At 39.4% G+C, this 24074-nt stretch overlaps 2 long non-coding RNA genes across 5 annotated transcripts; both read right to left on the bottom strand.

Moving 5' to 3' along the window:
• Positions 1-3411: 3411 nt before the first annotated feature.
• On the bottom strand, positions 3412-10671 carry LOC148781689 (uncharacterized). 4 transcript variants are annotated; one of them, XR_016058562.1, is made up of 3 exons: positions 9481-10671; positions 4093-4515; positions 3412-3992 (listed from the first exon to the last, which is right to left on the bottom strand). It is a non-coding gene; the product is annotated as an uncharacterized LOC148781689 (long non-coding RNA). The 4 variants fall into 4 exon arrangements; XR_016058563.1 differs by lacking the exon at positions 9481-10671 and adding an exon at positions 5560-9450 and having other exon boundaries at positions 4093-5464; XR_016058561.1 differs by lacking the exon at positions 9481-10671 and adding an exon at positions 4826-9438.
• Positions 10672-11718: 1047 nt separating this feature from the next.
• Positions 11719-23384, bottom strand: LOC148781688 (uncharacterized). The gene is made up of 2 exons (XR_016058559.1): positions 19727-23384; positions 11719-12158 (listed from the first exon to the last, which is right to left on the bottom strand). It is a non-coding gene; the product is annotated as an uncharacterized LOC148781688 (long non-coding RNA).
• Between the last annotated feature and the right edge of the window lie 690 nt (positions 23385-24074).

Below are 24074 nucleotides of genomic sequence, written 5' to 3'. Positions count from 1 at the left end.
AGTCCTCATCAGACATGGATTCTGGTTTCTTTGACTTTCTTTTCAGAGCTTTATGTTGACCTTGTTGCACTAGCAAATCCCGAACACTGATTTGCCAAATTCAAAAATTCCTTTTGCCATCAAATTTCTCTACTTCGAGTTTTGCATTTGAAACTTTTACCGCCATACCGACAACCCCAAACTGTGTTCTGATACCACTTGTTGTGCGCAGAAGCTCTAAACTCGATGGGTTGATTTTTGGCAAATAAAGTACGAGAAAAAGAATCGACAAAAAACAAGCAAAAGCAAAAAAAAAAATAGCAAAAAATGAATAACAAGGAAAAAACACTAGGATTTACGTGGTTTGCCACAATTGTGACTACATCCATGGGAGAAGACGATCGATATTTTTCACTAAATCGAAAGAAAGAAAATTACAAGGTAAATTACTTGAGAAAACCAAAGACTCAATCTCTCACAAAGCCTCTTTCTCTACAATTTTCTCTCTCTCTAACAAAATCCCCTAAAAATTTCCCTCTATTTTTCTAGATATTTTTTCTCTCTCTAAATAACCTAATATATAGAAAAAGCAACCATCCAAACAAAGGTACGTGGGGCTCTGTCTTTTCCCATAACTTTTGGGTACATAAATTTATCTTTATCTAGTATGGTCTCTCATGTCTATCCTAACATAACTAGAACTAACCCAAAAAGATAATAATCCTAAATAATAGGAACTACCCAACAAATAGGAACCCAAATAGAGGTCACCTCATGCCCCTATCTTTTGTCAATTTAGAGATATTAAAAAAATATTTGTTTCCTAAAATTTAGGATTCACATCCCAACAAAATATGGAATACTAATCGAGACTTATCTTGGAATATAAGACAAATCAACAGTTAGCAATGTTTGAAAAATTGAACCAGACTCGAGACCAACCGAGGGCCAAGTCCAAGTAACTCAGAAACCAGCCATTCACCCCCCCTAACCAGGCAGATCCCAGGGTCCCAAAAAGTGTTAAGCAAATTTAAAAATATACAAAAAATCCAAAAAACTATGACAAATGTACTTTAAAAATAATCTAAAAAAAAGGAAAAATGTAAAAATAAGTATTCATGTAAAAAACAAAACATTCCAATCTTTTTCAAAATGACAAAAGACATTAAAAAGCACATTAAAAACAATTCCCTTATCTTTTGGGATTTTATATATCTATATTTTTAATGTTTTTAAAATAACCATCCAGATCACCTAAACCAGCTAAAACCGGATTAGCTAATAGCCGGTTCTGGTTAACTTGGCTGATTTGTCGAACACTGATTGTTAGCAACTAATCTTTGGGCCTAAAAGGTAGTTATGACTAGACATGCTAGTACAATCACTTTTTATAAACAAATTATTATATGTACTATTATATATCATTACTCTTATATATAATACAACAATTTTTTGATTTCACATGTAAAGACGGTTGTAGGATCATAATATTATCTCTATAACTTGAGCACTTTTAATGCTTGTACATACCCAATGGGGTATATGAAAAATTCGAAACCTAAATTTTTTTATTCTCAGTTGTATCCAAAAGTTCATATTGAGAAGATCCTCTACAAGTATCTCTTGAGAAGATCCTCTACAAGTATTTCTTGAGCCCAAGGGAGTAAGTGTAGTCTCTGCGGAAACATCGTATACGAATTAAGTGTAGTCTCTGCGGAAACATTGTATACGAATTACATATTGAAATTTGGGAAAATTATAAAAACCCCCCTAAAATGAATTTTCTATCTAATTTACCCCCACCCCAATTTTTCTCCACACTTTTTTCCCCCAGAAACCTTTCCTCCATGGTAAAAAGTTGAGAATATGTGGACAAAAATACCCTTCCCGTACAAACCAAATTGATATGCAGAACCCAAGTAACGTAGTGCTGGAGCGTAGTATAACAATGCCGGAGTGAAACGTCAAGTCACACTGACGGAGCGCGGTCCCATATTACCGGAGCGCTGCGGCACCAGAGACTCCATTGCCGGAGCCGATTGTCAGAGCATTCAGTAATATTGCCAAGATGTTTAAACATTTTCGAAACCCTTGGTGTCATAAACTACTATCGAAATGAACAGAACGAATGCCAGAGCGAGTAAACGTACTGCTGGAGCGCAGTCATCCATCGCCAAAGCACTGTGGCTCCATAAGCACCATTGCCTGCCGGAGTGTTGTGGCTCCAAACGCTCCATTTCTGGAGCATGGTCCACCCTAGCCGGAGCGCTGTGGCTCTAGAAGCTCCATTGCCGGAGCGTAGTCCACCATTGCCGGAGCGCTGTGGCTCTAGAATGTTCACTGCCAGAGGTCTGATGCCTAAGCATTGTCACACATCGCCAGAGCGTTGCGGCTCCAGAAGCTTCATTGCCGGAGCGTGGTCCTTCAACGCTGAAGTGCCAAAAGTCCAAAAGGTTAACTGCCGGAGTGCGTACACCAACAACCGGAGTGCAAACACCATTTGTCGGAGTGTTTGTTATATCAAGGCATTGCCGATGTGCTTAGCGACGCTGCCGGAGCGCGTGGTGGCATTGCCGGAGCGTTTGGAGGCACGGCCGGAGCATGTCAGATGCTGCTGGAGCCAATTTAGATGCTGTCGGAGCCAATGTTGGCGTTGCCGGAGCATGTGGTGAAGCTGCCGGAGTCTATGGTGGTGTTGCCAAAGTGTGTGGTGGCATTGCCACGGCGCGTTTTACATACCAGATTTTTTTTTGCAAATTCCACAGTTGTAAAGCACCATGAATTATTAAGTTATTTCAAATCACTGTTATTTTCTAAAATGGTTCTTCTATCTTACCACAGTTAACGAACTAAATATACATCAAGTCTATACACCAAATATTTGAAGTCGGGTCTCATACTTAAGCTTCAACACCCAAACAATATATTTTAAACTCTCAAGCAATATAATAAAAGCTTTCAAAACATAGCTTAAGGTCACAATATATTTTCTTTCCTCACAAGATAAACACATCAAACTCGGAGTACAGTAACTGACACTAATTTTAAGCCAAAATCCTTTAAGATAAAATAACATAATTGTGAATAGAGAAGAAGATAGACACATTGCTTCATGAGCAAGTACAATAACTCACACATTAAACTCGGAGTACAGTAACTAGGCACATTGCATCATGGGCTTGCCCCATAAATGAGATTCACTAACTTAATAGAAATAGGGGTAACAAATGCATAGGTTCACTTGATGAGAATGATGCATGCAAATCCATGAATACATGAAATCATGGAGCCCAATGTCTGTATACCACATAACACAAAAGTTAACATTTACATGATGCCTTAATCAAGATAATCAACATAAATGAACAAGAACAGTAAACTTTGAGGGAAAAAAAGAACTTAAAGAGGAAAATAAGATTAGAGTAGACAAGATCAAATTGAAAAGAACCCGCATCATATAACCAAATTACATCGTCAAAAAAATACACAGTCTCAAACATGATGACTTCTTCATAATTGAAAAGGTAGATATAACATTTGTTTCAAATACACATATCCAGTGCCTTTATTGGCCAACTAAGAACACTCTTTCCCCTCGCATCAAGTTCCTTGTCGACATTCCCATCTCTTCGTGACCGTAAATTCCACCTTGATTCCTCTTGCAACGCTGGTACTTGAAAGTGATCAGATTTTTTCTTTATTCTTCTCTCTTCATCCTCTTCTTCATCATCATCATGCTCTGCCTCATCATCTTCTTCTCCATCATCATCCTCTTCTCCGTCATCATCTTCTTCTTCATCATCATCGTTTTCTTCTCCATCATCATCCTCTTCTTCTCTTTCAGTTTCACTTTACACATCTCCACCCATAGTCCACGCTGTTTCCTCGGCACCTGTCTCTACAATCGTACTATTTAATAGTAGATCATGCACCGCCTGTACATAACGCTTGGATTCCCCGGCTAATACTTCATTATTAAGTGCAGCTTGTAGCAACTCTATACATGTATGTCGCTGCAAGTATAAAATGAAAAAAAAAAAAATTGACCATTAAGCATATTTTTCATAATTTTAAGATATAGTAAGACGATAAATAAGAATAAACATATAATACCAATTGGCCTGCTGAGGGTTGTACATGGGATTGGCCTACAGACGTTCGTACATGAGATTGTGACTGCGACGAGGGGCGAAATGGGGTTTTTTTTCCTTGCGTAAACATACTGTACCAGGCCATGTACTCTGCTGTAGGTACTCCACCAGATTTATCTATGGCTACCTTAACAACATGATGTTATCATGCTTTCCAATCTTTTATCTTCCTACCCAATTCTACAGCCCAACCTGTGGGGTGCATACCGACCTTCTCTCTCCTATCTCACTTGGGTGGCATAACAGGAATAACTTGCAACTTTTCAAATTGTCGCATCACACGATCTGGCATTTAGTACTTTGCAATATTGAAACTGATGAGGTATGATCAACAGATGTAGGACTATGAAAGTTTTTGCGACTCCTCATATGGTTTCCAAGTCACCTAAAAAAATAAGCATGAGACATTATCAAATATCTAACGACAGATTGCTTATCTACTAATTATAAGCACATAAGCTAATGACTAACTATATCAAACAAGATGTTATCAAACGAGATGTTTTTATGACGTGTTTGTTTCTTCCACATGCAAGCCTTAGGCATTCTTGGGCTTATGACCAATGTAGGCTTAGTGGCTAGAGCTCGAAAATGCTCATAGTTCCAACACTGTAGAAGAAGTAAAAAGTAAGAAGCCAAAGATAGTGAGAAATTGTAATATTCTAAAATTAAATAATATAGAGAGTGATAAATACCTGTAGTAAGGTCGCTGACTCACTAAAACGATTATTTTCCCCACCGGCGACCTTAGACAATGAACGGTATAAAAACACAAGCGCCGCAGCACCTCATGCATACTACCCTGCCTCATCAAAATATCGAAACAATTGCAAGTATATTGATAGCGTTGATCCTTTAGATGAGTCGGTAAATATAGTTGTGTCGACTAAATAAATGAGATATGCTCGTGTGTGTTGCGTGAGTTGTAATTTGGTCGGTTTTTTTGGTAGTTAATCGAATCGACTCCTCAACCATATATGTTTGAGACGCATCGGGGTGACGTCTTTGGGGCAATCTGCCAGATACTCCTTGACGAGCGCAACATAGTCTTCAGGCCTAATGCCAGTTACAGGCTCACCTATCACAGGTATCTTTAATATCTGCCACACATCATATAGGGTTGGAGCCATTTTACTAATGCTTAAAAATGCAATATTCGTGTCCTTACAGCATTTCTCTATAAATGCCCTCACTAGATTGCAATCGATATGCGATACCCCAATATTTATCAATGGGTTCAACCTTGTCTTTTGAATTAGAGGTATCTATCGTTGATCGATCTTCCATTTTACTAGGGCGTGAGTTGATTCGTCAATACGAAGTACATTTTTCTCCTAAAATGAATAATAACAAGAAATTGAAATAGTCAATAACATGAGAAATACCTAATCAATGTAAATCATTAATTAAAACAAATAGACCATCATACCTCTTGCCTTTGAGCTGATGAAGAGGATGGCTCCCCTGTGCCTTTTAGTTGTTATGGGTCTTGCATTGTTAATTCTATTTTCATACTTGACATAAAAAAAATAACCACAAGTAGCATGTCCAATAAAAAAATAGATAGAACTGTTGCATATCTAATAAATGAATATCAAATATATGTGTAATGAGACAGATTTGGATATAGAAAACTTAAGAAAGAAAAATGGGTTAGCAATGTACAAATGGAAAGGAAGAAATAATTAAAAGTAATGGAGCAAAAACCTAACATAAGAGTGGTAAGATGAGTATAGCAATGTACAAATCAAAACATAGTTTCTATAATGTTAATATACATGCAAATGGTAGGCTTCAAACCCACTGAAACAATCTTACAATAGAGTTACAAATTAGGCCATGGGAAACACTCAAGAAAGAGATGAGTCATACTCATGAGAAAAGAGAAAACACAAAACAGCAGCATTCCATTAAAAAAGAGAGAGAAAAGTGACATATCCAATATATGTACTGATAAAAATATATGTATTGACAAAATTTCCCACAAGTGGGTGCTACAATTTAAAAAGATAAAACAAAGAGCATAACTAAAACAAATGCCTTCAAGTGGGTGCTTTACAAGTTGCCCTGTTGTGACCTGTTCCTTTACACCTACAACAGTGGATAGGTCATACTGGTACTTCTTGTGACTCGATGCGCTTCCTTTTAGGTCTGCTAGGGGGCCGTCTTGAGTGAGGTGGAAGTACTCTTATTCCATCTGGAGGAAGTTGTTCATGCATACGCCCAGATAGATTGATCAAGGTAACTGGCACGATAGGCGAGGAATATGTTTTACGAAACTTTTCAACCGTGATATAATCTTCACAATATTCAACAGGATCCCTATTCATCCATTGAAGGCATTTACAAGCATGTTTTCAGGGTAAGCCCATTATTTGCCAACCCCGGCATTCATATTCTCGTGCAATTATATCTACCTTATAATTCATGCGATCACCCCTTTCTTCAAACACTGTTCTACTTGATACAGTGACGCTACCAGAAAGGGATTTCTTTATGATCTTTCTGAGTTCATTTTACGCGTGAGGGATAACTGTTGTACTCCATGTTTCAGCTTCTAAGCTTCGAGTGGCCATTAGTTTGATGATTTGTCTACTAATCAAGTCAACACACTGAAAAATTGGCATGTCTCGTGCTTCTAGAATCCACTTGTTATATGAATCAGCCACATTAGTTGTTACGTGATTGTATCTTTACCTTTGAAGAGTGATGCCACCCAACGGTCTGACAATGCTTCCATGAACCACTTGAATGCGTCCTCAAAAATTGACCTAATTTCATTCATCTTCTCAAAATACTCTTATGGCCTGTATGCTCTACATGCTCCTACAAAATATTTAACAACTGCCTTTTTAATATCATTAGGTATGTCTTTTGCTTCCTTCTTGAAATTCTCCGCTAAATGACGCTCACAGAAGGCATTATGGGCATTCCAAAAAACTTAACAAACAGTATCAACTAGGCCAGGGTGCCTATCAAACAAAAAAAAAATTTCACGATCTGTCCCAATAGCAATCTTTAGAGATTCCATAAACCATACCCAATTGTTGGTACTTTTGGCATCCACAATAGTAAATACAACCGGAAACATTTGTTCTTCCCCATCGAGTGAGTTGGCAACAAGTAAAGTTCCAAGGTATCGTACATTCAGTGATGTCCCATCAAGAAATATAAGTGGACGACATCCATTTTGAAGTCATGTATTGAGCCATAAATGCGTATAAACATTCGACGAAATCTGCCATCTTGCCATACTTGTCTTGTCACATAACTAACATGATTCGTCTCAATTACATGATTTACATATACAGGTAACTGGTTGTATGCCTCCTCTTGTGAACCATGTATGTCTTTCATGGCCGTTTATTTCCCTCGCCAAGTCCTGTAATATGGTATTTGTATCCCATAATCTCGAGATAAATCATTCATGGTTTCTTTAGCTGTGTAATGCACAGTATCACTTAATATATCTTTGATTAAAGATGCAATAAATTTTTGTGACGCTCTTCTCTGTACATCATTGCTTGTCCCAATATTACATGATTATTCTCTTTTCCACGTTTTGATGCTAAAAACATTCGTCTTGCCTAATTTCGAAGCATATATTTCCTATTTGCATCCATTACCCTTATATTTTACCCTTATGCGGTACCCCTCACTTTTAACAAGACGGTATGTGAAATAGTGGGCCATAGCAAACTTGCTAAGGGCTTCTTGGAAGTCATATAGAGACTTAAATTGTTGCCCTATATCGGCAAGCTCATCCTCCCATGAACTAAGCAACCTTAGTGCATTGCTTTGTTCAGAACTAGATAACAACAAATTAGATCTAAGAGGGATCTGACCTCTTCGAATGCCTTATTATTACATGAAGTACTTCTACCCCTTTGTTTACTCCCATCAAATACATAAACGAAGAGATTATTCTCTCTTTCATGTGCATTCAACATCATCTCAATATCATCGTCAATAAATACATTCACAAAAAATCTTCTACTTCCTAGGAAAAAATACCCCAATGATACCAGCTAAATATCTAGCAAGAAACGCTCTGCTACGTATTTTCACAGATCATCTAACCTCGTTCTGCTTTCAATCATAAATGTACATGCATCACCACCAATATAATCCAAAGTCTCATCGACATTTGATTGGACTTGTCCACAAAAAATAAAATAAATCAATCTGCTATCACTCATTTTCTTTTGTCCTGCACAAGATTTATAATAATTTACACGCCACAGTTAAACAAACCCAATGATTATCTAAATACAAAACTAATGGCTTTATGAATATAAACATAAGTACGGTCATAAGTATCTTGTCATTTAGAGGGCAATTCCTAGATTATGTAGTTGAAAATACAAGTTCACATACTTATGATAAAATAACCATAACTTTCAAAATATAATGCATTTTATCATGAGATTTGGTTCTTTGTAAGCTAGACTCATGGTCTTATTGTGTACTTCCTCTATTCAAATAGTTATCATTTGCAAGTATTTTCAATCACAAATAAGATTGGTATCAACAAAAATCAAATTAATGAAAAGGGTTCTCAAGTATAAATAATGAAGATGTGAGTGAAAATGTCAATGACAAGGTCAAGTATTTTCTCAAAAGAAAAAATATTATTGGGGAGGATTGTCAGCTACATATTAAGGGGTAGCATAGACCCTCTAGTACAAGTTACCATCTCAAAATGTAACTTTAATTGAGGTGAGGGGTTTTGTTAGGGTGGGTCGGGCATTACTTCAAAGTAGGACAATTCTATTCATATTGTTTCATTTCAAGGTAATTTTACTCATAAACTAATTGGAACCACAAGGTGTTTGATAAATCCTCCAAATTGGATACAAGTGCTCCTACCCAAATAGCACATATTTGTGCAAATTCTAACTGGCATCCAAATGCGTCTAATAGCCCAAAGCACGAAATCAACCAAATGCAACTCCAAAATGGAGTCTCAAGCAAAAATACACACTATAGTTTAGGAATTCATACGAGGTAACTCAAGCAAATCAAAATAGATAATCTACATGTAAATGACCTCACTGCATAATAAGAGGATCACATCAGAAAAATATGAAAAACTCATAGTTTTAAGCTAGAGAAAACTATGCAAAGAAACCTAAAGAAAATAATACGGTAAAACAAACTCAAAATTTAAATCAAGCATAAATAAGTAATACGGAAAACTTAAATATATCTTAAACCATGAGCATTCATTGTCAATGACAAATCAAATACAACAAAAACAACGACCCAGCAACACAATTGTTGGAATTTATTAAACAAATATGCTCTAATTTATATGAAATTAAAACAAATAAAGATTTACTTTAAATACCGTTGATTTGGGGTAAAAATCGAGTTCGGGCTGTCCGATAGGGCAGATTTGGGGTCAAAATCGAGCTCGGGCTATCGGGCGAGGCTGATTAGGGTAAAAATGGGGCTATCGAATGGGGTAAATTTGGGGTAAAAATGGAGCTATCCGGTGGGGCTGATTTAGGATAAAAATTGGGCTATTGTGTGGGGCTGATTTGGGGTAAAAATGGGGTTATTGGGTAAGGCTGATTTGGGGAAAAAATGGGGCTGATTTAGGGTAAAAATGGGTGGGGCTGATTTGGGTAAAAATGGCAGAGTGGAGCTGTGCCGTGAAAGACTGTGTGGGGAGGGAGCTCGATCGTGAGAGAGGGCGTGGGAGGTAGTCACGCCAATGAGAGTGTGAGAGAATGCATGGAGGAGGGGGCTCGCACAGAGGAAGTGGGGGAGCGAGCCCGTGAGAGAGGGCGTGAGGGAGGGGACCATGGGGGAGGGACCTCGCACCTTGCATAGAGGCAAAGACAGAGAGAGCACGAGAGGAAGGCCGTGAGGTAAAAAAATAAAAGCAAAAATAAAAAGGTAAGAGAGAGAGGGATAAAATCTTGGGAAGGCAATATGGATTTTTTTTTTTACTGTTTTTTTGGGGTTGGAGGGGTTTTTTTCAAAAGCAATAGGTTAGTAGGAAAAAGATGAGAGAATCGAATTTCATGGAGGTAAGTTGAGTAGATTGTGCAACTTGGGTTGTTTTTTTGTTATAATTTTCCCTTGAAATTTTAAACAATTAAATAGGAAAATGACCAAATAAGATGGCTATAGAATAGCATCTACATAAGCCTCGCACATTTGGATGGTTATTAAATAAAAGAGAAATTTATCAAAATACGAATGAGAGATTGACTATTTGACATGTTACCAATACATTTTATTTTAAAATACGCATAAATAAGAACTGGAATAATTAGAAAAGATGACTGTTAAATTATTAAAAAGTATGTGTATTTTTGATAAAGGAGAAAGTTCATATAAGGTTGCAACCTTAAAAAATAGAATTAAAGATGCACCTCAAAAATCCATCGGAAAAGGTTATTTTATTGTTAAAAAACTCTCTAATTGATCATCTCGACATTGAGATGTATGAATGTGAAAAAGAAAAAGAAAAAAAAAGATTTTGAGTCCCAGAAATAGTACATCTTGCAACATATTATCCAGACTGTCAATTTTCAAGCTTTTCATATGTTTATAGACCTACTTGATTTTAACTATTTTTGGAGTTTAAAATTTTATAATTAGATACGAAAATAGATTTTGAGATAATCCTAAAACATTTTACACCAAAATTACATATTATAATAAAATTTGGAGGTGCGTCTTAATTGGATCGGTTCAGATTACAACCTTATAGAAACCACACACTTTGATAAATTCCCCATAAATTAATTAATTACAATATCGTTAGGGAATATTATTCTCATCTATGTTCATTTCCACTGTCCATTTTGTCAATGAATAATGCTCTACCTATGCATTTCTAAGAATTATGTTTACCAACCTAATTGATAGTTAATTGTAAACAATTTCAGTTAAGCCCAAATATTATATGCTCCCGTAGGAAGATGCTCCCTAGGGCACAAGCCATATACTTCTAAACAATCAGATCTAAGTGTTTAGAAGCCAATCGAATATTATTTTTTGAAAATGTTCATCATGGTGATTCTAAAATAAATCCCAACTATTTCATTTTCTGTAAATAGATTCCAATTATTTTAAATCGATAAAATACTCCTAAGTTGGGCTTTTATCTCAGAGAGCAATTGTTCAATGTGCTCCTTTATTCATCCAATTAGAAAGAGCTCATTACATGAAAGCATTGCATTTCTAATCAAAATTCATTACAAACTCGGAATCAAAAGGTTTTAGAAAATGGCCCAAAGCTATCAATGGTCAGATTTAAATGAATTTGGCCGAAAATTAGTTTTAATAAAGATAGGGCCGGCAATGGGCACTTGGGCCGGGCTAACCTTAGCTCTAGCCCAGCCCTTAGGCCACATCTTATAGCCCATGCTCTAACTTTTTTACAGCCAGTTCCCTCAAGCCACATCTCATGGTTTTTTTTTCAAATCCATGATTGTAGTAGTCGACTAAACCATTTGGTTCCTATCTATTTCATTTTTTATTTTTTAACAATTTCTAAATTGAAATTCGTCATGTGAGCTTTTAAGGACCAATGACTACGGTAAAGAATTGGCCTGATCCAGATAATGTCTAGCTATCCGGCCTCCTGATCTAGAACATACCAGAAGAAGAGCATAAGTACAAGCAAGCAAACTGGAAGAAAGCGGAATGGAAAACTAAAGCACACCAAAGCAGTAAATCTAGACCGAGAGGCTCTAAGCAGCTCTCTGAACTGAACATACAACTTACAAGGCCTTTTATAAATACCAGATTTGAAATTCGAACTTCAAAGCAAACTAAAACTATGTCGGTGGCCGACATCAACAGTAGACAGGTGGCATGAACAGTGGACAGGTGGCCGACATGAACAGTGACAGTTGTCATGAACAGTGGATAGGTGGTGTCGGTGGCATGAATAGTGGAGCGACAGGTGGCCTTATCTTGAACAGTGACAGGTGGTGTCGGTGGCATGAACAGTGGAGCGACAGGTGGCCTCATCTTGAATAGTAGAATGACAGGTGGCCTTCTAATCTGTGTCATAGTCAAGAGGCAATCCATCAGAATCATAACTTGGTGATGAATGGTTTGATGGACTATGAGAGGGGCCAGTATAAGAATCATCACTAGAGCTATCAGTAGGTCTTTCAAGTGGTGGAGGAGTGTGTGCAAGCTATATATGTAATTGGTGTAGAAGGGCAACACTTATGGGAGTCTCATCATTCCATATTATTGTTCCTGCATAACAAAGGGCTTCCTTAGGCATATTATAATAGTGTCTTGTCTGGAATAAGGATAAAAAAGGATATGTAGGATGGCATCGAATTCCTTGAAAACATTCTCCATGATTTCTGATTAATATTTCATGCATTTTTTGTTGCATACTCTCATTTCGTGTTTTCATTGTTTTGGTGAGGATGATGTCATAAATTTCATCAGGAACATCTCTTGGTTCATTTGAAGCATAGTTTCTTCAGAAAATTTCTTTCGAGAAAACATGTCAGCTAAGATATTGTTCTTTCCAAAAATATGTTTATATTCAAAATTCCATTGTGAAAACCAACTTGCCCATCTGAGTAACTGTGGATTTGGGAGTATCTTGTTTTTGAACTTGAGCATATTCGGAAAAGTTGAAAGATCCATTTCTACCACGAAAGAATGTCCTATTAGATGAAATTGGAATTTTTCAATTCCTTTTTTTACTACAAGGATTTCTTTAAATGTAGAGTGATAATGAAATTCAGATTCTTTGAATTTTCCTCTTTTATATCCACATATCATTCTTTCTTTATCTTTTTCTTCAAGTAAGATACATGCCCAAAATTCATCAGAAGCGTCTGTTTGTAAAATTCTTTTTCCTGTAGATGGGATTTTTAAAGAAGGAAGATTATGGGAAAGTCTCTTGAGCTCTTGAACACACCCAGTCTGTTTTTCTTTCTAAGGTGGTGCTTTTTTCTTTGGAAGCAAGTAAAGTGGACTAGTGTAGAGAGAAAATTTTGGAATAAAAGGGGACATATAATTCACAATTCCTAGAAATTGTTGAATCTGTTTTACGGAAGATAAAATATCGGGAAATTCTAGTAAGTGTTTTGCTATATGAGGTTGGAGTTTATACATTTCGTTATGGATATGCATACCAAGGAAATCAATTTCTTTCGTAGCAAAAACACATTTCTTTTCAGAGAGCATAACGTCATATTTGCAGTACAGAGAATAAAATGTTTCTAATCGAAGTATATGACTGTCAAGATCTGGAGAGAAGAGGAGTATATCATCTATATATACTAGTGCCTGTGTAGAGATTGGTTTAAAGATGTTGCTAAAAACTTTTTGAAAATTTGTAGGTGCATTTTTCAAACCAAAAGGCATTACAGTCCATTGAAAATGATAATTTGGTAAACAAAAAGCTGTTTTAGGATGATCATCAGGATGAATTCCTATTTGCCAAAAATCTAATTTCAAATCAAATTTAGAAAAGATGTGTGCATGAGAAATTTGAGAGAATAGTGCAATTTGGTTTGGCAGAGGAAATTTATCATCTGCAAGAAACGAATTCAAAGGTTGGTAATTGATTACTAACCTAAGTTTTCCTCTGATTTGTTCTGCTCTTTTATTTACATAAAAGGCTTCACAAGCCCAAGGAGAACTTGTGGGTTCAATCAATTGTTCCTTTATCAAATCTTGAATTTCTAGTTTAGCTTGTTCCAAAAGATCAGGATTTAAACCTCTGTGAGAAGCTTTTGTGGGATTTATGTCCTCATTCTTCTTGAAGGGTAGTTTGACATAAAAGTTCTGGTTTCTCCAAAGAGGGTTTTTGCATTTTTTGAGATACTCAGTATGGGAATTTGCACAGCAATCTGTCAAAATTTTTTGTTGAATGGCTTCTAAACTTTGAGGTTGGTCTAAAGAAGCGATCCAGGGTAAGGTTACGTTCCTATAATGTAATCCTTTGGATGTCCATTGAAGTTTTACTTGGTGTAGGACATCAAATCCAAATAGTAGTTCTTTATTGGGCAAATGGGATCTTAACAATTTGTGCTGAATAACAAGTTTGGGAAAAAGTTTTATCAAAACGGGTTCGCTAATCTGATTTATTGTAAAATTTCACCATTAACAGCTCGAAAAGTTTGGTTGCATGTTTCCCAAAATTGTTTTGGAAGTAAATCTGGTTTCAAGATACTTGCTGATACTCATGTATCAAAAAAGGCTATTATGGACAAAGGTTTTGCATAATGTTCAGGAAGTATCTGGACCAAGGCTATTAGGGTTGGTTGAAAGGGTAAATTGGCTATTTCTGCATGACTTTCCTATGGAGACAATATTTCTGAGACTTGAGTGTTGCTTATTTCATTTACCTCATTGTCATCTGAATATGCAATACACAATAGGGTTTCTGAAGTCTGCTCATCATCAAGAGAGAACACAGATTCTAAATCATCATCAATTTCTTCATCCAAAACCTGTGAAAGGAGGTGGATAATCTTTTTCTTCTCTTTCTGATTAGGACAATTTTTTGCAAAATGCCCTTTTTGGCCGCAGACATAACATCTATCGCCTTTCTTGTGTTTAAAATTCCAAAATCTTGATCTTCTGAGAAATTTAAATCTCTTGAATTTTTTCTTTTGCCTTAGGTGTTTGAGGTTTTTCTCATCTTTCCATTTGGGTGGACAAGCACACTATTTTTCTGAATTGCATTTAATCTTGAGATATGGTTTATCATAAGATTTTCTCAATAGGTGCTTATTTTTTCCGTTTCTTTGACAAATTCAACTTGGCTGCACAGTCTTTCTAAGGCATGGAGAACATATTGATATAATTCACCAAAACTGGTGTTTTGAATAATAAGCCCCTGATTTCCATAGTCTTTGTAGCTTCTTTCCCAAGAGTTGGAGGTACAGATTCAAGAAAAAATTGTTTTAGATTAACATCATCAATTCCTCCTATCTTATGGTACCTTTTATTCATTTCTGAAAAGTGTTTTTCAAGATCTTTCCTCTTGAATGAATAACATTTGAGTTGAAATAACTCTTCTCTTACAATAATTTGTTCATGCTTTCTTGAGCCTGAGAATTCAGCAACAAGATAATTAAGAAACTCAATAATGGACTCACTATTTCTCAACTACATTTGCCTGTATTCTCCAAGACTTATGTACCAGTCAAAAAGTCTTCCTCTTAACCTAACAATGACTTTAGAAATTGTACCAGCTAATGAATTTGCTGGATTGAGCATTTCAGAATGCATCCATCCTTGGATTTCTTTAAATATTTCATTCCATCGAGATGGTGGAGTGTCATCAATTCTAAAGCCTTTGGAGGAGTCACCATATGTGGGGATCTGTTGAGGTTCTTGGTGATTAGGTGGTCTGAGGTCTTCTTCCATTAATGGGCCAGGTTGAGGTGGCTGTTCTGGAGGATTCATCATTAATAAGGATTCAGAATCCACAGAGGAAGAAGATGTGTTTTCAGCAAATGTTTCAGATGTATCCGTCATATCATCTGAGGAGTGGATTTCATTTTGAAGATTAACTTCCGGCTCTTTTGTTAAGTTCTTAAGAAACGAACTCGTATCATTTAAGGGTTTCGAAGGTATATTCATCTGAGTTGGAATAGAAGAGGCCACTAGCTCTGATTCAGTGTCAGAATTTTGAAACATTTGGGTTTCTTGTTTTGGTATTTAGGAACCAGTGGAAGGATGGACTGTGGTTGGTTGTGAAGTTGTTTGGAGACTGGAAATTGGATATTGAGATGAAGATGGGGTGTACATATTTGGCTTTTTTCTTAACTGGGGGAAAAACATTGCTTTAGGAAAATTTCTTTCCTGTTCAAATGTTCTTAATGGTTTGAAACTAAAATTTCTGGAAGAAGTGATACCAATGGCTAGGTAAAGAGCTCTTGTGGGATGAAAAGGGTCTGGATTTCTTAAAGTGGTATAAGCCTGGGCATGTGGGATTGGTAACAAAGGTTGGTACTGTGATTGGTATTGGTACTGAGGATATTGGGATTGGTATTGTGATTTCCAAAGGTCTTTTTCAAAGGTATGAAGTTGTTTTTCCAAGGAGGCTTTCTCTTATCCTTTTTGAGCTAGCAAATAAGATTGCTCATTGATATCTTTTACTGTATACAAGATATTCATCAATTCTTCATGCAACAATTGAATTCTTTTTCTTAATTGAACTATTATACCTGATAATCCTTGCATTTGGGTTGACATTGCATTTTGCTTTTCTTCTATCAGAAGTAGTGCTAAATTCTGAGATTTAGCATTCTCAGCTTGCCAATTTAAACTAGCTTTGGCTGGATAAATGGACTTTTGTAAACCAGTGCTATCTCTTGCATTGGGATTCTTAATTTTCCATACATGCTTTTTATTTTCTTGGGGTCTCTCAAAATCATGTAAAGGAGGAAAATTTGAGGTATAATTTGAACTTTGCGGATCAAAAGCTAAACAGTCTGGAATCTGTTTATCTTCTACATCATCCCATCCTGAAGGAACTATTTTAGGAACAGGGGATTTGGATTTTAGATTTGGACATGCATATGTCACATAGTAATTCCATTTTCCTGAGCTTTCTCCAAGCAAATCAACAGATGGGTCTCCTACCATATATCTTTGATGAAGACCTTTTGATAGTTCGGAGGCAAGGGTACTTGGTCTATCTACAAAGGGTACGTCTTTTGATAGAGTGGCATCTCCTGCATGGCTGGAACCTTGTTCTTGAGGGTATGGGACACCATAGCATCTATGGCAGTTTGGGAGACCCCGGGGAGGTAGAACTGTCTTGGGAGGTTGATGGAGAAGTTTGCCTAGGAACTGTGTCCTCACCAGTTAGGGACTCGATCAAAGAAGGGGACCTGGAGGCCTCTAGGCATTCCATCTTTCCAAGGTTGGCTTGCATCATTTCTTTGAACTTGTTCATCTACTCCTCTTGAGCGTCATCTGGGTCATTATTCACCATAACAGTGACTGTCTCTTCTGGAGGGTCAGAACCTAGTGGGACAGCGGACTGCCGAGGTCGACGAGTGGTGTGTGGCAAGTTAATCTGAAGGGGTTCAACTTGCCTCGACTGGACCCGAGCCTTGTATGTCGATCTTGACAGACTTGGGACCGTGGCTTCTGAGTATTGACGACCCAGCAATACTCTTGGACTCGGTTAGGCTCTAGAGTTTGGAGAGGGAAAAAGGGGTTACGAGGTAGGAGGTCATCAAAGGTGGCGACCTCGACTGCCTTGGAGGCTTTTTTGGTCAAGATCTGAAGACCTCTTTTTTGCTTTACCCTGAGATGGCTGTGGACTTCACTCCAGAACCAAGCATGTGACTTGGACTGCGCCGCCTTCTTCAAACACGCAAGAGCTGTGGCAATGAGCTGGAACAGGGAGTGGGGTCCAAGGACTCAAGGCAGCTTGGGTTTTTGCCTTGGAAGCTAGAGGCCTCTGTCTGACCTCAAGTTGTTGCCTCAAGTTCCTTTGTGAGGCGCATGTACACGGCTGACCCGAGGCTGGCTCAAGATGGTACTCTTAGGGAAGACATTCGAGTACCAAGGCTCGAGGTGTTTGCTTGGTGTTGAGAGAGCAACAGAGGAAGCAACTAGTTCACGACTTCATCAGAGTTGAGGTCGGGAAGGAACCAGCTAAGACAGTGCGTGTGCACCTTTAGAGTTAGCTATCCGGGTGACTTGGGGGTCGACATGGGCTCAGTCAATGAGTCTGACCTAAGGAGGTCGAGACTCACGAGCTTGTGTCTGTGAGGGGTGAGGCAGAAGCCGACCTCTCACAGGCTAAAGCTGTGTGTGCTGGGGGGGAGGACGGAATGGTTGACTCCCATGTGCTCGAGGTGGCATAGAGCTAGCGATACCCTGGGTTGTGGAAAGAAAATGCATGGTGCATGCAAGGTTTGGCCCGAGAAGGCCTAGCCCTAGATGCAAGCTCAAGGCAACGTGAGGGTTGCCCCAAGGTGCGGTTCGAGTGGATGGACTACGAGGCCTTGGGTGTGTGCGAGGGGTGGCAACCATAGGGTCTCCACCTTAACTTGCCGAGCCTCTAAGGCTTGAGGTCCAGAGCGGTGAAAGGATATGGGGGGTTGCCTCCGGGTGAACCTCAAGGGCCAGGGAAAGTTGGTTGCCTTTCACTAGAGTGATGGGGGCAGCCTTCTAGTGTGCCTCAACAATATGACCAACAAGAGACTTGCCGGTAGCAGGGTGCGTGCCATGTGTGGTGGCAGATGTGCCACAGATGCAAGACGCCTTGGCTGAGAGTCCACCAGGTTGAGGCAGCGGGGAGGCAAGGACTTTTAAGTCTCCTCACGCACCGATCCAGGTGAGAACCTGGGAACCGGACCTTGATTCCTGACTCAGGAGGAGGGTGGGGAAGGACGCTTGAGCAACTCGCTTCCCCGGAATAATGACAAGCGTGGGTCTAAGGAAATCGTCGACCCGGATAAATGGGTTGAACAACCCAAAAAAAATAAAAGAGGATATTGGTTAAACAAGAGTGAACAGACCAAGGAGTAATAAGTCCCCAGTAGATTCGCCAAGCTGGTTAGGTGATCTGACAGCACGTACCTCGAGTTTTTGATGAACCCGGGGTTTGAGATAGCTCTCTCAGAACCTTGGTCAAGAGCAAGGGCAGGTATACTAACTGATGAGAGAGGAATTTTAGTTGGGTTCGGGACTTACTCGGGCTGGCTCGCATGGGCACCCTCTTAGAGCACGAAGAAAGTCTCCTAGTAGCTTTAGCTGGTTCAGTGGGATGCATATGCATAACATGTGCAGGACCTAGCCTTAGGAGGCTTGAGCGTGAATGCTGACTCGAGGTAACATAGGGGTTGCCCTGAGGTGTGGCTTAAGTGGATACCCACGAGCCTTATGGTGAGTGCGAGAAGTGGAGGCCCCAGGGTGTCTTCCTCGGTGTGCCGAGCCTCTAAGGGTAGAGACTCGTGATGGTGCAGGAATGTGGGGGAAAGCCTTGCAGCAACCCGTAGAAGCAATGTCAACTTGCTTGCCTTTTACAGAAAGGGATTGGGCAGCCTTCCGGTATACCTCGGCAATACGACCCACCAATGACTTGTCAGTGACAAGGTGCATGCTGTGAGTCACAACAGAAGCGCTACTGATGCTGGGTGCCTTGGCGGAAGTTCTACCAGAGCTAGGAGATTGAGAGTTAGGGAGTTTTAAGTGCCTTCTCACACCTATCCAGGTTAAGACCTGGGAGCTAAACACTAGGTCTTTGCTCAGGAGGAAAGTTGGGAATGAATTCAAGGAACTTATTCCCAGGGGACACTCACGAACGCGGGGATCAAAAAATCCTTGACCTGGATAAATGAGTTAAAGAACCCAGAAGCCATGTCATGTGTGAAAACAGAAAAACAAAAGAGAATTAGCCAAACAAGAACGATCCGACGAAGGGGTAGTAAGTCCTCAGTGGAGTCGCCAAGCTGGTTTGGTGCCTCGATCTCACCCTCGGGATCTGGATGATCTGACAGCACACGTCTCAGGTTTTTGGGGGACCCGGGACTTTGAGATCGTTCTCTCGAGAACCTCGCTCAAGAGTGACGGTAGGTATACCAACTGATGAGAGAGGAATTAAAGGTGGGTTAGGAACTTACTCGAGCTGGCTTGCGTGGGCGCCCTCTTAGATCACGAAGAAAGCCCTCCAATCATAAAACTGGTTCAGAATTGCCTCCCTTAGCCTGTAATCTCCTGTTTCTGCAATCACACACACATGGTTAATTTATAAAACAAGTGGGTCAAGTGACCCCTCCTTGTCTTTGGGCCAATGCACATAGTCAAGCACATTCAAAAGAAGAAATAGGGGAAGGGAATAGAACAAAGAAGAAGAAATATATAGAATAGAAAAATGGGGAGATAATAGTTTGACTAGGTGGTTGGACTAACACAATAGTTAGATCAGCAAGTGATTGACCTGTTGTGGTAGCAAGATGGACACGATAACTAGACCGGCACAACGACAATACTATTAGAAGATAGAACGATCATCGACCAGCTTGGCAGATGGCTAGCTTATCGTGGCAGTAAGGCGGGCACAGTAACTAAAACCGTCACATCAAGGGTACTCTTAGACGATGAGACTCCCATGGCAATGCTTGACTTAGCCTCCCTTGATCATACGAGAGAGAAAGAAGAGAAGAGAGAAAAGAAAGAGAGATTGATGAGGCATGCACAGTACTACCGATATCATGCATGTGAGAGAAAAAAACACTAGGAAAGAGAGATAGAGGAAGAGAAGAAGACAAGAACAGTAAGAAAGAAGAGGAAAGGGGGAAGAAGATAGACGAAAGGGGAAGAAAAGAGAGAGGGAAACATGGGCGACGATGAACTTTCGTTGTCCAAGACAGAGGATTGAGGAGAGAGAGAGAGAACATGGATGGCGATGAGCATTCGTCGTCCATGACAAAGGAGAGAAGAGAGAGAGGACATCGACAACGATGAGCATCTGCCGTACATGACAGTGAAGTGAAGAGAGAGAAAACATGGACTGCGATTAGCTTTCGCAGTCCATGATAGAGGAATCAAAAGAGATAGAAGAAATGGATAACGATGAGCTTCCACTGTCCATGACAGAGAAGTGAAGAGAGAGAAAATATGGATAGCGATGAGCTTCCGCCATCCATGATATAGGAATCAGAAGAGAGAGAAGACATGGACGGCAATGAGCGTCTATCATTCATGATAGAGAAGTGAAGAGAGAGAAAACATGAATGGCGATGAGCTTCCTTCATCCATGATAGAGGAATCAAAAGAGAGAGAAGACATGGACGGCGATGAGCTTCCGACGTCCATGACAGAGAAGTGAAGAGGAAAGAGAAAACACGGATGGTGATGAACTTCTGCCGTCCATGACATAAGAATTAGAAGAGAGAGAAGACTTGGAGGCGATGAACTTCTGCCGTCCATGACACAAGAATTAGAAGAGAGAAAACATGGACAGCAATGAGCTTCTGCCATCCATGACATAAGGAAATCAGATGAAGTTTGACAGAGGCCCAGCTGCCACTTGCGTTAAGGCTCAGCTCACTGTTTAGGTCCTAGAAACAAGAATACACCATGTCAGGCGACAGGCTCCTCCATGCATGAACATAGAGAGGAAAGAGAAAGAACAAGGAGAGAGAAGGAAAGTGAAGAAGAAAGAAAGGAAAGACAGAAGAGGGAGAAGGAAAGTGGATAAAGAAGATCAGAGAATAAATATAGACGAGAGGAGAGAGAAATAGAGAGATAGAGATGAAGAGAGAGAAAGAGATAAACAAGAAGAGGAGAGAAGAAAGAGAGATGAGACGAGGAGAGAGAAAGAGAGAGATAAGAGGAGAGAGAAAATTACCTTCACCTAAAGATACCAGACACTTTCTTCTCTCTCCTCTCTATCTCTCCAAGACATACCCTCAATTTGAATGTGAAAGCTCTCAAATTTTATTGATGAGTATTAAAAAATCAAGGGTCCTATAACAATTATGTTTAGCATGTACTCATAGAATTGGGCCCAAACATGAGTGTATGCCAAAAAATTACCTAAATTTTTGATAATTACAATTTAATTGAATTAAATAAAAATCTTAAATTTGGTGCAAAATGATTATTTTGCCCTTGCCCAACAATATGTGAAATTCCAAAACAGTCCCTACTGCTGCCCTAGAACTTGTGTGATCTTCCATGGATGATTCGGTCCTCCGACATCCTTTTGGCTGAACAATGTTTGCTTTCTTGTCAGAATCAGAATGACGATCGATTTGATACCAACTTTGAGCCGTGGATCGCCTCTTTAGGCCACGATCATGCGACTTGAAATTTGCATAGATCTTGAAAAATTATGATAGTGTGCTTGTTTCTTGATGTATTTCTTTGATTTTTTTGCTGAATTACACTGAGCATACCGTCAAGATCACGTTGCAACAAACGTAGCTAGATTTCGTGTCTGGACGAAGATTTTAACAACTTTGATGCCTTCGTGTGTAGAATCTAATCGTTCATCGTACACAGGGTTTGGACCAGATATGACCTCGAACCTTACACACATAATGCAATTGGTTTCGTGTTGATCTAGTGTACGAGCTCCGTGATATGGCTGCAAGAGCGAGGCATGCTGCTGTTGAATTTTCTGCAACTATATTCACAAATCATCAACTTCTCTCTAGTTTTTCTCCCCGCTCGGGTATCATCACGAGTCGTGCCACATATCAAAACGCTCGTCTTGATAAGACGATCACGTTCACCAAATTTAAGAGTGATTTGACTTAGAATGAGTGAGATATAGGTATTTGATGTTGCTGCTCGAGACTATGCACACCAGCCTCCTTTAATGGAGATTGGTGCAGGGAGGCCACATGAGAATAGCGTGTGGCCTAACCGTTTTTAATGTTTTACCCATAACTTTGTCTTGGAATATCCGTTTAAGCTGAAACTTGACCCACAAGGGTTTTCGACCGTGTCAGATCCAATGACAGTGGTCTCATAGCTATTTAACACACAAAAATATAGTTCTAGTTATGAGGTCCATTTTAGGGTGTTAGAGGTTGACTTTTCCAAAATTGTTTCTTCGTATGAGCTGCTTTAAACATGTCGGATTGAGATGAAACTTGTCAGGTTGCCCTTTCGAGTGCTTACTATTCTAGGGCAATTATGTGATTATCGGGAATTCTATTGTATGTCAAGGATTTATTGTTTGGCCTCTCTTTTATTTTGCATCGAGACTCAAGGTGCTGAAAAATGTGTTAAAACAAATACTTCTAAATTGGGGGCCATTGTCTGATATAATCCGGTCAGGCACTCCAAATCGACATATAATATAATGTCGCATAAAGTTGGCCACCGCAGCCCCCGGAACTTGTTTGAGGGGGACCGCTTCAGCCCACTTGGAGAAATAATCCGTAGATGCCAGAATGAAGACATGGCACATCGCTGAAGGAGGATCAATAGGTCCTACAATGTCCATACCCCATTGTAAAAAGGCCCATGATGCCACTGTATCCGGAGGCTAATAAATAAGACTTGAATGCATCTGACACACCTGACATCTTTTAGCATAGCTTAGGGAATCAACAACCATTGAAGGTCATACCACAGTCTATGTATCCGTTCATAAAGCTTAGGGCATAACTGATGCAGTCCGCAGATGCCTGAATCTATTTCTTTCAATACCTTATTTGCTTCTTACGCATCCACGCATCTTAGAAGAATACCATCGAAAGATTGATAGAAGAGAGCATCCCCTTCAAGGAGAGCGTACTTAGTAGACATCCGACGCACATTGTTGGGATCGGTGCGATCTTCAGGGAGTCTACCGTGTTTTATGAAATTAATGATGGGTGCCCTCCAATCTTCCACCTGCTCAACGTCTACACACATAGGGTCGAAGAACTCTGGTTCCTATTTCTGAACATTAGTTCCTTGACTCTGTGTCATTTCCTACTCTGCCTTAATAACTTCTTTAGCTGACAGAAGTACAAGGTGGGCAGATTCCTCTCAACATCCATGTCTACAGCAGTTCTCAGCTCAACATGCCTCCAGTCTGCCACCCAGACAGGTGTCAGCCCTAGTGAGGATAATTGAATTGTAGCCCCGAGTTTTACGAGTGCATCGGCCTACGAGTTTAACCTCTTGGGGATGTGACTCAAGGATACATCATCAAACTGAGCCATATACGATTTTGTAGTATCATGATAAGGGTTGCGAGTATCTTTTCTCACGTCATAGATCTCCTTAAGCTATCGAATAACCAACTCAGAGTCATCATAGATCTTGAGCTGCTCCAAGTCTAGTTCGAAGGCTATCTCCAACTCGATTATAAGGGCTTGAGATTTCACCTCGTTATGGGAACCGTCTTCATTGAGAGAGAAAGAAAGAGGCAGTACTCCTCCTTTCAGAGTCATGAATACCACTTCGATGCCTCCTTGATCATATTGGAAGGCTCCATCGAAGTACATCTCCAGGCTTGAGCAAGTT

Source organism: Amborella trichopoda, chromosome 6 (assembly GCF_054954075.1).
Source record: "Amborella trichopoda isolate Santa Cruz 75 chromosome 6, AtrichopodaSantaCruz75HAP2 v2.0, whole genome shotgun sequence".
NCBI lineage: Eukaryota > Viridiplantae > Streptophyta > Magnoliopsida > Amborellales > Amborellaceae > Amborella > Amborella trichopoda.
Note: the sequence above shows the minus strand (reverse complement) of the source record. Positions and strands in the feature narration are given on the sequence as shown.